The following is a 15,982-nucleotide window of genomic DNA, read 5'->3' on the forward strand; positions in this document are numbered from 1 at the left end:
CCTAGTATCCTGTCAGATATCCATTATCTGTCTTAGTATCCTTTCTGGCATCCAGGCATTCACCCTAGTAACCTGCCTGAAATGTAATATTTGCCCTAATATAGTGTCCATTATCCATTTTCTGCACTAGTATCCTGTCCATTATCCATTATCTGCCCTTATATCCTATCCATTATCCATGATCTGCCATAGTATCTTGTCTGTTATCCATTATCTGCCCTGTCTTGTAGCCAGTATACTGAACCATGAATGTTTAATGCTGAATCTCCCTGTAAGGGGGAAAATAAAGAATATTTGAATGGGTATAATAAATAAGTTAGAGAGCTGCCTACACCAGTAAAACTATTATATATTTAACAATTGAAAAACAATTGTGGTAAACAAGGTGTTAATCTATTTATAAATCACATTCAGCTTACATGTTAATTCATTTCTGTAGACGTTGCTGTTTCTGCTAGGGAGTTATCACATAGGGAGTTATCACATAAATATCCACTGTCACAAATAATAAAAAAAAAACATTTTGGAAAGTTAGAGCATGCACTTTTTTGCAATGCAATGTCCCTTTAAAGGTTATTAAATATAGTGTTGTAGCCATTAGAGATAGCATTGACATGAATAGGTTCATCATAAAGGTCTGTATTAATAGGATAGTAATTTAGTTCTATTATCAAATTAATTTTTTGTCTTAGTGTCCTATGTTGAAACTTGTTCCTTTCCATAACAGTATACTGAAGTATTCTAAGGTGTGTGCACTTATCTTGAGCACTTTATGGCAGCAATGCTTTCAACAATGTTTATAAAAATGTTACACATAATGCGCTCAAAAGATGTGACCACTCCTAAGTCTGTCTCTAAATACTGAAAAGTTAAGGAATAGTCAAAATTAAACTTTCATGATTCAGATACAGCATGCAGTTTTAAGCAACTTTCTAATTTACGCCTATTATCAATTTTTCTTCAGTCTCTTGGTATCTTTATTTGAAAAAGCAGGGATGTAAGCATGGGAGCCAGCCCATTTTTGGTTCAGAACATGGGTAGCATTTTCTGATTGGTTTCTAAATGTAGCTACCAATCAGCAAGCGCTACCCAGGTTCTGAACCAAAAATAGGCCTCCTCCTAAGCTTACATTCAAATAAAGATACCAAGAGAACTAAGAAAAAAATGATAATAGGAGTAAATTAGAAAGTTGCTTAAAATTGCATTCTCTATCTGAATCATAAAAGTTTCATTTTTACTTTACTGTCCCTTTAATTATACACTAATTACTATTAGTTTAAGAATTGGAGTTATTAGAGCTGATGTCAAGGTTATTAAGAGCTGATGTGTGATCTATTAGCATATACTTAATATAATTATTCACTTTAATGTCATAGCTAACAGAATTAGTGTTGGGGTTATTAAGGTTAGTTCTGATATTATTAGAAAGAATGTTTGGCTTATTAACATGGTTTTTTTGCATTCATTAGACTAATATAATAAAATAATATGTATGGAACTGTAACAGCTATATGTTTTATAAAAATAAATGCTATTTTACATTTTGTTTGAATAAAGAGTGAAACTAGCAGGAAATGTCTGTAAGTGCACAATTGATACTGGAGTCTTCAATGCCCATTGGCAGGAAAATGTCTTATCCCTAGCAGTAGAAAATGCCACATCTCTAGAAGCATTAAAAAGGTAGTTTTATGTGGGACAGTTTAGAGGGGGGGGGGGATCTGTAATATTACCTTATTATTAATATTATTTTATTTATTTTATTTACATTGATAATTTTGTTTTGGAATACTAAGAAATGTTTTTTTTTTTTATTATTATTTAGCTAAAGAGAATTTTACTTAATTGTTGAATAAAAAGTTTCATTAATATATATGAAAGTTTAAATAAAATATATGATACAAATTCCTATAAATGACAATAAATTATATATTTCTCTTTTTCTTGGAAATAGTAAAATACTTTGAAATGTTATCGAGCAGAACTAAACAAAACAACAATGGAGAATTCTGTTGTCTAAAGTCTAAGGCCTAGATTTGGAGTTTGGCGGTAGCCGTGAAAACCAGCGTTAGAGGCTCCTAACGCTGGTTTTAGGCTACCGCCGGTATATGGAGTCACTCAAAATAGGGTCTAACGCTCACTTTCCAGCCGCGACTTTTCCATACCGCAGATCCCCTTACGTAAATTGCGTATCCTATCTTTTCAATGGGATTTTTATAACTCCGGTATTTAGAGTAGTTTCTGAAGTGAGCGTGACATCTAACGACAAAACTCCAGCCGCAGGAAAAAAGTCAGTAGTTAAGAGCTTTCTGGGCTAACGCCGGTTTATAAAGCTCTTAACTACTGTACTCTAAAGTACACTAACACCCATAAACTACCTATGTACCCCTAAACCGAGGTCCCCCCACATCGCCAACACTCGAAAAAAAATTTTTAACCCCTAATCTGCCGACCGCCACCTACGTTATACTTATGTACCCCTAATCTGCTGCCCCTAACACCGCCGATCCCTGTATTATATTTATTAACCCCTAACCTGCCCCCCACAACGTCGCCTCTACCTGCCTACACTTATTAACCCCTAATCTGCTGACCGCAAAGCGCCGCCACCTACGTTATCCTTATGTACCCCTAATCTGCTGCCCCTAACACCGCCGACCCCTATATTATATTTATTAACCCCTAATCTGCCCCCTCAACATCGCCTCCACCTGCCTACACTTATTAACCCCTAATCTGCCGACCGGACCTGAGCGCTACTATAATAAAGTTATTAACCCCTAATCCGCCTCACTAACCCTATAATAAATAGTATTAACCCCTAATCTGCCCTCCCTAACATCGCCGACACCTAACTTCAAACATTAACCCTAATCTGCCGACCGAATCTCGCCGCTATTCTAATAAATGGATTAACCCCTAAAGCTAAGTCTAACACTAACACCCCCCGAAGTTAAATATAATTTAAATCTAACGAAATTAATTAACTCTTATTAAATAATTTATTCCAATTTAAAGCTAAATACTTACCTGTAAAATAAATCCTAATATAGCTACAATATAAATTATAATTATATTATAGCTATTTTAGGATTAATATTTATTTTACAGGTAACTTTGTATTTATTTTAACCATGTACAATAGCTATTAAATAGTTAAGAACTATTTAATAGCTAAAATAGTTAAAATAATTACAAATTTACCTGTAAAAGAAATCCTAACCTAAGTTACAATTAAACCTAACACTAGACTATCAATAAATTAATTAAATACAATTGCTACAAATAAATACAATTAAATAAACTAGCTAAAGTACAAAAAATAAAAAAGAACTAAGTTACAAAAAATAAAAAAATATTTACAAACATAAGAAAAATATTACAACAATTTTAAACTAATTACACCTACTCTAAGCCCCCTAATAAAATAACAAAGCCCCCCAAAATAAAAAAATGCCCTACCCTATTCTAAATTACTAAAGTTCAAAGCTCTTTTACCTTACCAGTCCTGAACAGGGCCCTTTGCGGGGCATGCCCCAAGAAATACAGCTCTTTTGCCTGTAAAAAAAACATACAATACCCAAGCCCCCCAACATTACAACCCACCACCCACATACCCCTAATCTAAACCAAACCCCCCTTACTAACACTAAGCTCCTGAAGATCATCCTACCTTGTCTTCACCTCACCGGGTATCACACCGATCCGTCCAGAAGAGCTTCTCCGATGTCCTGATCCAAGCCCAAGCGGGGGGCTGAAGAGGTCCATGATCCGGCTGAAGTCTTCATCCAAGCGGGGCAGAAGAGGTCTTCCATCCGATTGAAGTCTTCATCCAAGCGGCATCCATCCGGAGCGAAGCGGCAGCATCCTGAAGACCTCCACCGCGGAACATCCATCCTGGCCGACGACTTAACGACGAATGACGGTTCCTTTAAATGACGTCATCCAAGATGGCGTCCCTCGAATTCCGATTGGCTGATAGGATTCTATCAGCCAATCGGAATTAAGGTAGGAATATTCTGATTGGCTGATGGAATCAGCCAATCAGAATCAAGTTCAATCCGATTGGCTGATCCGATCAGCCAATCAGATTGAGCTTGCATTCTATTGGCTGTTCCGATCAGTGCTAATCCAACCCTTTTTCACAGAGTCCAGGGGGAGCACTAATAGAAAGAAGTGTGAATGGATCAGTCCTTTAGTGAAAGCTCCTTGAAGAATGTTTGGATTATAGTGCCCCACACCGCGCTATAGACAGGCAGCGCAGATAGCTCCCTGTTGCGCTATAAGTAAGTACTGAAGCTACAGGTAAGACTGCGTCACCTGCAACAAAGCAATATATGCATTATTTTTAAAGAAAATTACTGCAAATGTTGACAAATATTTAGTATTTGTTTAGTTTTAAATTAAACGTATACCAAATAGAGCTGCACACAAATTTTCCGAAAAACTAATTTTTCAGTGCTGCACAAGTCAAAACCTTTCCTCACCTATATAAAAATCCACTTTTATTCTTGAGGGTATCTATCCAATCACCTTTATTCACATTTTATTATAAAAGGGACAGTTTAGTCGAAAATAAACTTTCATGATTCAGATAGGCCATGTAATTTTAAACAATTTTCCAATTTACTTTTATCACCAATTTTGCTTTGTTCTCTTGGTATTCTTAGTTAAAAGCTAATCCTAGGAGCTTCATATGCTAATTTCTAAGCCCTTGAAGGCTGCCTCTTATCTCAGGGCATTTTGGCAGTTTTTTACCAGAGGGTGTTAGTTCATGTGTTTCATATAGATAACACTATGGTCACGCATCTGGAGATCCTAGGAGCCAGCACTGATTGGCTAAAATGCAAGTCTGTCAAAAGAACTGAAATAAGGGACAGTTTACAGAGGCTTAGATACAAGATAATCACAGAAGTAAAAAATGTATTTATGTACCCATGTTGGTTATGTAAAACTGGGGAATGGGTAATAAAGGGATTACTGTATCTATCTTTTCAAACAATAAAAATTCTGGTGTAGACTGTCCCTTTAAAGTTTTTTTTTTTAATTAAACAGTGTCTGATTTATAATCTCCAAAACATTTTATGGTATTCAAGATGAGGTTTATCTAGTAATCAATAAATTAGTATGATAATCTCACTTTTCTGTTACTGATTACTTTTTGCCTACTCAACCAAGTATCCTATTGTCTTTACCTGCTACATTCCCACTTTGTTTACCAATGTTCAAATTCTCTGAAAAAAAAATCCATGTAAGTAAAGGACCATTAAAGGGATATTAAGATAAAAAATTAAATGTTCATGAGTGTATTTCAATTTGAAATAGAAGCATTTTTTCAATATACTTTTAATAGCAAAAATGCTTCTAATAAAAGTGATTACTGATTTTCTGGGGCATATGCACATATCCTTTGAGGGCACAAATATTCAAATACCATGCCTGGTCAGAGAGTCAGCAGTGTCTTGTTTGACACAAATGATGTCTTCTGTAACAATACACACCACGGCCAGCTCTCTGAGTAGGTGTGGTGTTTGTATGCTGATACACAGACCCTTACAGGATATGTGTGTATGCCACAGAAAAATAGTAAAAACTTTTACTAGAAGCATTTTTTATAGATGAAAGTATAGTGCAAAAATGCTTCTATTTCAAATTGAAATGCACCCATGCACATTTCATTTTTTACCCTAATATCCGCTATCACTAAATGCATAATTAAAATGTATGCTTTCTTATAATATTCGTTCTGCCATTTTAGCTTTAAAGGGAAACTAAACACTAAATACATCTCATGCACCTCCCTTTAATCATGGGTGCTGCCATTTTGGAACCTAGGTGACACTGCAGGTATCTGAAGGAGAGTTACAGCACACATGTCCACACTGGAATGTAGTGAGAGACAGATTTCAACATGGCTGCATCCATGGGAGGTGGAGAATAAACTCAATACTGTACTTATAAAATGTATTACGTTTTAATGTCCCTTAAGTATTAAGAAATCATTTCAACATATAGGAAACCTTTTCCTGATAAACCATTATTTTATATATATATATATATATATATATATATATATATATATATATATATATATATATATATATATATATATATATATAATATTCACAATAGAGCGCACTCCCAACTTCAAGGTCAGCTACCAAGGTGCAGGCAAGTGAAGTTACAATTCCATAAATGGCATGCACTCACTGGATTTGTGCAAAAAGGTGCTTTATTGGCACACATAAAATATAGTAACGTTTTGAAGATCAATCACCCCTTCATCAGATTAAGTGATATACAAAAAAAGCTGATAAAACTATTTTATCCATACTCAAAGTAAATCTCAAATTTTAATGTATAGATATATATCAACATTAAAATTTAAATTTATAATTAGAATTGGGTTGTCAGTGTTAATCTATCTATCTATTCTGAAGAAGGGGAGTTTTATTCCCCGAAACGTCAATAAATTTCACTTGTTGATTTGAAGAAATCCTGGTTTGCCTCTGATTCTGTTTGAGTTGTTATATATATTTTTTTTTTCATGGTTTTATCAAGAAAGAATTTTAAGTAAGAAATAATTAATAATATATTTATAATAATATATTTATAATATTAAAGCTAAATCAATGTAAATATTTGCATAGAAAATTAGCACATCTAGGCAAGATTCCCTGCTCGCTTTTCCCCAAAAATACCTCATACACAGTGTTACCAATGCAAAAGAGAATTCTGGGTAAGATATGCAAATTAGATATGCAAATTCTCAGTTTTTTGCTTCAAAATACTGTTTTAACACAGCTTTCCTTTTAACAGGATTATTGCAGCAAACTAGAAATCACTCACTAGACAGCCTGTTTCGTTCTTTTTGGAACTCATCAGTAGGAGATAGATATCTGGTTGCTTCATTGGTAAAGCTATTTTCAAGGTTAAACCAAAATTCATTAAAATTATGGGGGGAGATAAAAAACTGAAATTAAAATTCTCCATGTCTCAAAATTAAATCAATGTAAATATTTGCATAGGAAATTAGCACATCTAGGCAAGATTCCCCGCTCGCTTTTCTCCAGAAATACCTCATATACAATGTTACCAATGCACAAGAGAATTCTGGGTAAGATATGCAAATTAGATATGCAAATTCTTAGTTTTTTGCTTCAAAATACTGTTTTAACACAGCTATCCTTTTAACAGGATTATTGCAGCAAACTAGAAATCACTCACTAGACAGCCTGTTTCGTTCTTTTTGGAACTCATCAATAGGAGATAGATTCCTGGTTGCTGCATTGGTAAAGCTATTTTCAAGGTTAAACCAAAATTCATTAAAATTATGGGGGGAGATAAAAAACTGAATGGGCAATGCCCATTCAAATGCCCTTTTCAGGGCAATGGGGAGATTAGGTTTTTTTAGTTAGGCTTTTATTTGGGGGGTTGGTTGTGTGGGTGGTGGGTTTTACTGTTGGGGGGTTGTTTGTATTTCATTTTCAGGTAAAAGAGTTGATTTCTTTGGGGCAATTTTTTTATTTTATTTTTATTTTGGGTGGCCTTTTTTATTTTGATAGGGCTCTTAGATTAGGTGTAATTAGTTTAAAGATCTTGTAATTTGTTTTTTATTTTCTGTAATTTAGTGTTTTTTTTTTTTTGTAATTTAGCTAATTTTATTTAATTTATTTAATTGTATTTAATTTAGGTAATTTATTTAATTGTAGTGTAGTGTTAGGTGTTAGTGTAACTTAGGTTAGGTTTTATTTTACAGGTAAATTTGTATTTATTTTAGCTAGGTAGTTATTAAATAGTTAATAACTATTTAGTAACTATTCTACCTAGTTAAAAATAAATACAAACTTGCCTGTAAAATAAAAATAAACCCTAAGCTAGCTACAATATAACTATTAGTTATATTGTAGCTAGTTTAGGGTTTATTTTATAGGTAAGTATTTAGTTTTAAATAGGAATAATTTTGGTGATAATAGTAGGTTTTATTTAGATTTATTTAAATTATATTTAAGTTAGGGGGTGTTAGGGTTAGACTTAGATTTAGGGGTTAATAAATTTAATATAGTGGCGGCGACGTTGGGGGCAGCAGATAAGGGGTTAATAAATGTAGGTAGGTGGCGGCGATGTTAGGGACAGCAGATTAGGGGTTAATAATATTTAACTAGTGTTTGCAAGGTGGAAGTATGGCGGTTTAGGGGTTAATATGTTTATTATAGTGGCAGCGGTGTCCGGAGCGGCAGATTAGGGGTTAATATTTTTATTTTAGTGTTTGCGATGTGGGAGGGCCTCGGTTTAGAGGTTACTAGGTAGTTTATGGGTGTTAGTGTACTTTTTAGTACTTTAGTTATGAGTTTTATGCTACGGCTTTGTAGTGTAAAACTCATAACTACTGACTTTAAAATGCGGTATCAATCTTGACGGGATAGGGTTTACCGCTCACTTTTTGGCCTTCCAGGACAAGCTCGTAATACCAGTGCTATGTGAGTCCCATTGAAAAAAGACTATATGCAAATTGCGTAAGTTGATTTGCGGTAAGGTCAAAAAAGTGGGCGGTGCCCCTAAATCTGCAAGACTCGTAATACCAGCGGTAGTGAAAAAGCAGTGTTATAACCTGATAACGCTGCTTTTTCAGTATAACGCAAAACTCGTAATCTAGCAGAAAGGAAGGTAGAACTGCCTGTTTGTACACATACAACTTCAACGCTAAAACATGCAATATCTGAGCAAGCAATATTAAATAATAAACCCCTGAATGCTTGGCTGAGTATGATGCATTGAAGTTATTGCATCATTTTCTTGTTCCATTAAATGGATAGTCTAGTCAAAATTAAACTTTCATGATTCAGGTAGGGCATGCCATTTTAAATAACTTTCCATTTTATTTGTATCATCAAAGTTTATTGATATTGTTGAAGGCCTCCTCTTATTTCAGTGCATTTTGACAGTTTTTCACAGCTAGACAGTGCTAGTTCATGTGTGTCATATAGATAGCACTGTGCTCACTCCCATGGAGTTATTTATGAGTCAGCACTGATTGGCTAAAAATGCAAGTGTGTTAAAAAAAACTGAAATAAGTGGCAGTCTGCAGAGGCTTAGATACAAGGTAATCACAGAGGGAAAAAGTATATTAATATTACATTGTTGGTTATGCAAAACTGGAGAATGGGCAATAAAAGGATTATCTATCTTTTTAAACAATAACAATTCTTGAGTAGACTGTCGATTTAAGTCTACTTTGTAGTGCTGTTTACAAACCTATTATTATTAATATTTATAAACCATCAACATACAAGGTCATATTACTGATATGGGAAAATGACAATTCATGTTAAACAAAACTTAAACAAAAGGAGTGGATAACCCTGCCCTTGAGCAATAATTATTAGTTAATGCATCTTTATTTAAAGTGCATTAGAGACAGAAAAAAGTCTTACACTCACAATCTAAATATGAATGATTTGGAACAAAAGAAGATTAGTTTACAGGAAGGTCAGAGGATTGGTTGGTAAGTGTACTAAATAATGTTTTATTAGAAGGGTTTCTGTAGGGATAAATAGAAAAGCAAAAGTGAGAGCAAAGGAAACAATATATGCGCTAACCTTAATATGTCTTTGAGTTACTTACAATAATTATTATGAGTACATACAATGCTTATATTTACAAGTGTTGGGAGAAGTGAAAATAGCTGTGAAGAGATAAAAAAAGGTCAAAATGTGTCTAGTAATTAATCTTTCAAGGATTATTAAAGGGGTGTACCCCTTTGTAGCATGTGGGTCTATACATCCCCAGGATTATACTGTGCAGTAGTTACCACAAATTAGGATTTAAAAGGTCATCTTGTGCTGCATCCATTGGGGATCTCTGCTGTTATGCAGGTGCTTATTGGTATATATGGTCCATACACTGTTCACAAAGCATGCAAACCTATCAGCCCTGTGTATCGAGTACATGCATATGATGCTGTTAAAGATTAATCAGTCTTTTCCAACCCTCATTGCATTGTGAAGTGCATTGCAATAGTATGCTGAAACCGTACAGTTCAATGCCCATTTCATTCATTATTAAAATGAATTAGAACTCAATTTCCATACAAGTACACCAATTAGGGGTGGGTGAGATGAGCAGAAGGAGGGCAGTTACTGTGTGGGAATATTTATTGAGCTAACAGTACATTTACTACTGAAAGGTTAACATGTTACCCTATCTAAAAGTATCACTATAAAGGGTGGACAAATGTCTCTGCATATTAAAGATAATAATTGGGAGGACTTCCTGTTGGGGGCGGAGCATTTCAAGTCAGTTGCTCCTCGACGGTTGCAAGAGTGTTTGCAGCGTGTAAGAGCCGATTCCCCACGCTACTTGCCCCGTGGCCCAAACTGTTGTCTGGGCCTGTTGGTACGTGTAGTACTGGTGTGAGAAGCCCTCACCAGCCAATTTGGCTTGCAGCAGACGCAGTAACAGTGTACCACTTTTACATGTCCCATTGAAATACATCCTGAAAACGGAGGAGTGAAAAGTCTCTGGAAGGTATCTGGAAGAGAAAGCAGCATCTCGTACCGAAGTGAAAAGAGCTGTCTAGGACCGGTCCCTCTCAAGCCCAGTGTCGCATGTAGGTAAGAGCATTGGGGTGGCGGCGGAAGTCGTACCCGGAGCCCTGAAGAATCGAGGTGATTAGACATACCGGTAACTATACCTCTATACTTATCTTGTGTACTAAGAGACTTCAACACATGGGGCATTGAAAATGTCCTTAAATGCACGGCATTGAGAAAGGGCAGCCCCAGTACATGGACGAACATCTTATTGAAAGGGCAGCTGAATGGAATACAGGGTGTATTGATGAGCCTTGCTGATAACTTTTCAGACATATGAACGCTATGTTGAACTTTCCTGTGACTTAAAAGAAAGTCACCCTGGAATTTCATTTTTCTGTTTGGGGAGTTCTGCCATTATAAATTTACCTCTGGAAGATCAATTTACCCTAGTGTATAGAAAGATGCTCTGCTGAGATCGGCATGCCCTAAATCTATATAGAGGGCGATTGTATGAGATATGTGCAATACCTATGTCAAAATATGTGCTGTAAAAAATGCACATGCATGATTAAATATATCTGGGGGGAGATTTACTGTGTTGTTATATAGGAGAAGGCTTTACGGAGCTCTGTTTGATTGTTGCTTTATTACAGGCTGGACTTTCAAGAGTTAACTGCAGCAGCAGTTATTGTTCATATAAATGTGATTACCTGTGGTTTTGTGTTTCATTCAACTGTTTTTTTGTGTGTTTTTTATCTCTTAAAAAATGCTCATAGTTATACATTTTATGTTAGCAAAGGCATTGACAGATTAATATAGAATTTATATGCTTTATTTAAATATAATAACGTCTAGGTTATGATCTTTAGCTTGATATAAGGTTGAAGGTTTGAGTTAATTTTTATAAAACAAAACTTTATACTAAGATAACTACCAATATTTTCTGTGCTGTATACTTTTATGCGTGGACCTTCATTTTTTTCCTATATATCCCTATAGTTTGGTATCTCAAATTATATGTTTGGTGGTACAGATCAATAACTGCTAAATAGGAAGGAGTTTCCTAGATTTACAGTCAAGGCATATATACTATTCCAATATACATAATCTCTGTGTTGCGATTCTTTGCCTGATATAAGTGATATGTTTAAGCTACCCTGCAAGGTTAGAGTGTACTAAATTGTTGTAAGCATCGAATGATGTTTTGAGACCCTACCTAGAGGTTAATATTATCTTGTAAAAATGTTAATTTTATTTTATATTGATATCTTTGTATATACAGAGTAATACTAGTTAATTAATAAGGAATCTTTCAGCCCTGTAGTTAAAATATTTTAAGCTATTGGTGTTAAAGACTACTTCCATTCAGATCTTTTTCTGCTTTGGAGTACTAAAATTCAGTTATGATGAGCTAGTTGTCTAAATTATTTGTGTATTTGATTTTGCAGGCTTCTTCACACTAAGTGTTTTTTTTTCACATATCTTTATAGAGGCTCTCATATGGGTATATGCATATGTTTATATATATTCATATAGATAAAGTATTCACATTTTTCTCTTATATAAGCTCGTTAAAGAGTTTTTCACTTTTTGGTTTAGTGCTTGGTTTCACGTCACTATTTTTTCACTAGACTTTATGGATAAATTTCTCACGCAGGCAAAAACTATTTCGCCCATAATGCCTGCCAAGGTAAAAGATAAAAAATCTAAAACTCATGATATAAACACTGATACTATTTTAGATTATTCATCTTCTAGAATGGACATGCAGTCATTGTTTTCGCAAATATTTGAATTTTTTACACTACAATTTAATTGTATTAAGAAAGGCTTATCTAGTATCTCCACAGATCTGATTACTCTCACATCATGACAATGATTGCATTAGCCAATAGGATTTTTTCTACCTTAATTCCGATTGGCTGATAGAATTCTATCAGCCAATCGTAATTGAAGGGATGCCATCTTGGATGAGATCACTTAAAGGTACCGTCATTTAGGAAGAAGACTCCGGATGAAGAGGATGCTCCGCCTCGGATGTCTTGAAGATGGACCCGCTCTGCGCCGGATAGATGAAGATAGAAGATTCTGTGAGGATGAAGACTTCTGCCCGTCTGGAGGACCACTGCTGCCCGGCTTGGATGAAGACTTCTGCCCGTCTGGAGGACCATTTCTGCCTGGTTGGATGAAGACGTCTCCCGGTAGGGTGATCTTCAGGGGGTTAGTGTTAGGTTTTTTTAAGGGGGAATTGGGTGGGTTTTAGAGTAGGGTTGGTTGTGTGGGTGGTGGGTTTTAATGTTGGGAGGGGGATCTGTAATTATTTTTACAGGTAAAAGAGCTGATTACTTTGGGACAATGCCCCACAAAAAAAGGCCCTTTTAAGGGCTATTTGTAATTTAGTGTAGGGTAGGGCTTTTTTATTTTGTTAGGGGGATTTAATTAGGTGTAATTAGTTTAAAAATCTTGTAATATTTTTATTATTTTCTGTAATTTAGTGGGGTTTTTTGTACTTTGGATAATTTTATTTAATTTAGGGAATTAATTTAATTATAGTGGTAGTGTTAGGTGTAATTGTAACTTAGGTTAGGTTTTATTTTACATGTACTTGTGTCTTTATTTTAGCTAGGTAGTTATTAAATAGTTAATAACTATTTAATAACTATTGTACCTAGTTAAAATAAATACAAACTTGCCAGTAAAATAAAAATAAACCCTAAGCTAGATACAATGTAACTATAAGTTATATTGTAGCTATCTTAGGGTTTATTTTATAGGTAAGTATTTAGTTTTAAATAGGAATAATTTAGTTAATGATAGTAATTTTATTTAGATTTATTTAAATTATATTTAAGTTAGGGGGTGTTAGGGTTAGGGTTAGACTTAGGTTTAGTGGTTAATAACTTTAATATAGTGGCGGCGACATTGGGGGGGCAGATTAGGGGTTAATAAGTGTAGGTAGGTTGCGGCAACATTGGGGGTGGCAGATTAGGGGTTCATAAATATAATGTAAGTGTTGGCGATGTTGGGGCAGCAGATTAGGGGTTCATAAGTATAATGTAGGTGGCGGCAGTGTCTGGAGCGGCAGATTAGGGGTTAATAATATAATGCAGGTGTCGGCGATGTCGAGGGCGGCAGATTAGGGGTTTATAAGTGTAAGATTAGGGGTGTTTAGACACAGGGTTCATGTTAGGGTGTTAGGTGTAGACATAAATGTATTTTCCCCATAGGAATCAATGGGGCTGCGTTAGGAGCTTTACCCTGCTTTTTTGCAGGTGTTAGACTTTTTTTCAGCCGGCTCTCCCCCATTGATCCCTAGAGGGAAATTGTGCACGAGCACGTTCAGCCAGCTCACCGCTAACGTAAGCAGCACTGGTATTGAAGTGAGATGTGGAGCAAAATTTTGCTCTACAATTACTTTTTTGTGGTTAACGCTGGGTTTATAAAAACCTGTAATACCAGCGCTATCTGTAAGTGAGTGGTGAGCATAAACTGCTTGTTAGCACCGCACAGCTTCTAACGCCAAACTCGTAATCTAGCCAAAAGACTTTGGGCCTAATGTTCTAATGTTAAGGGGCAGACAAGTTTCCCAACATGCCTCCATGTACTATACAGCAAGAATTGCCTTCTGCCATGCCGCCCCTGCTCATGACCAGTCAAAGGTGGTAGAGAGGCCAGCGGTTGTATGACGACTGCTTCTTACAGTGAGGTAAACCCTGCAATGTTTACTATGCAGTGTTCACTGCTTAGTACACAAAGTCTTTTGTTCAAATGTTTTCATCATAACTAATAAGGATCAAGTTAGCTCATAATTATAGTAAATCAGGGAAATCAGATTCTTATGACCATATTGGGCTAGATTACAAGTGGTGCGCTAATTATAGTGCGTCTGTAAATTGCCAAATTTGCCCATTTGCGGGCACGCAATAAATAACCAGCCGTTAAAAGTGGCTAGTTATTGCTACTGCAAGCTCAAGGTAGCAAATATTGATTTGAAAATTAACCAAAATGTAGTGTGTAGTGATTTAAAAAAAAAAAAAAAAAAAACTGCACTAAGCAGTTATAAGGCATTAAAAGTGGTGGATGTGGGGTGTTAGAAAAACAACGGCACTGAAAAGTGCCTTTACATTGCAGTCTATGGTGACTGTGTGCTTTCTGTAAATATATATGCATTTGCTTATTTACATATATATTTATGTGTTAATATGTGTATATACACATATTAACACATATATATATATATATATATATACATTTGCTGCCCATCGCTGCACGACTTAACCCCTTCGCTGCGCTAGTTCTTGTGCCCTGTCTCACGGAATGAGAACGAGGCTCCCATTGGAGCCTATGGAAACGCACTCTATTGAGCACATCACTTCCTAGCAAAGCAAAAGTGAAGTCGTGCTCGTATTGCACCGCACTTCAAATACCAGCCCACAATTACGTGCGCTGGCATTATGAGTGGAGCAGAAATATCACGCTCGCATAAGCACAACTTTGCATTTCACTCGTAATCGGACTCATTATTGGCTGACTTAGAATTATTGTCAACCAGTATTCATTAGTGTGTCTGAGAAATATCAAAATAAATGCAGATCATATTAGCAGTAGTATTTCAGATGAGCCAGTTTAATAAATTACCAAACTAAAATAAAGACTATTCAGGTTAACAGTTTGTCCAATCTTGCCAAGTATGTAATAATCCTGACAATGTAACCAGATCACCAACAATAAGCAGGGGTTTGATTTAAAAAGCAGCTAAAAGAAGATCGGCTGGATAATGGGACTGATGTGACATGTTGCTGAGAGAAAACCATCAGGGTAAGGAGTTTGGTTTGATGTGGATATGTGGCTGTGGCAGTTCTGGTGTGGGTGTAATTGCACAAATGGCAAATTGATTATTATCTATACCTTTAAGTGTCCAAACCTATTTTTGGTCCCAGTCTAGCTCTGCACTGCACCATGGTTGTGCATTAATTAGCTGCTGTGTGTGTTTTGAAAAGGAAAAAAAGGAAATCCAAAGGTGCCAGTCTCAGAATTAGATAAACATAAACATATGCTTAAAAAGATGTATAATATATTTAACTTTTTAAAATGTCTCTGTAAAGGAGCATAAGAGTCAAAATTAAAGTTCTATCATTCATATAGAGAGTTCAGTTTAAATCTACTTTTAAATTTACTTCTATTAGCAAATTTAGGGGCACCAAATTGAGCTTTCGCAAACACGATATTTGCGCTCAACTCGTAATACCAGTGCATGCAATTGTCATACATGGCACAGAACCTAGCACAGTGAACGGGCAGTAATGGCCAGCAAATGTAAAATATAAATACATATGAATATATACATATATATATATATGTGTTTATATGTGTATATACACATATTAACACACACACAAATATATATATATACAGTATATATATATATATATTTATATATATATATACTG

The 15,982-nt window shown here is 35.3% G+C and overlaps 1 long non-coding RNA gene across 3 annotated transcripts in view; it reads left to right on the forward strand.

The window, feature by feature from the left end:
• The window catches only part of LOC128644864 (uncharacterized), a 359,997-nt gene that overhangs the window by 196,041 nt on the left and 147,974 nt on the right, over positions 1 to 15,982 (forward strand). Inside the window, exon 4 of one of the 3 annotated variants that reach the window (XR_008400053.1) lies at positions 4,146 to 4,283. The exons of the other annotated variants lie outside the window; for them this stretch is intronic. This is a non-coding gene — a long non-coding RNA (uncharacterized LOC128644864). The remainder of the gene's footprint in view (positions 1 to 4,145; positions 4,284 to 15,982) is intronic. 3 annotated transcript variants of the gene reach the window in all.

The sequence above is a fragment of the Bombina bombina genome, chromosome 1, assembly GCF_027579735.1.
Source record: "Bombina bombina isolate aBomBom1 chromosome 1, aBomBom1.pri, whole genome shotgun sequence".
NCBI classification, from domain to species: domain Eukaryota; kingdom Metazoa; phylum Chordata; class Amphibia; order Anura; family Bombinatoridae; genus Bombina; species Bombina bombina.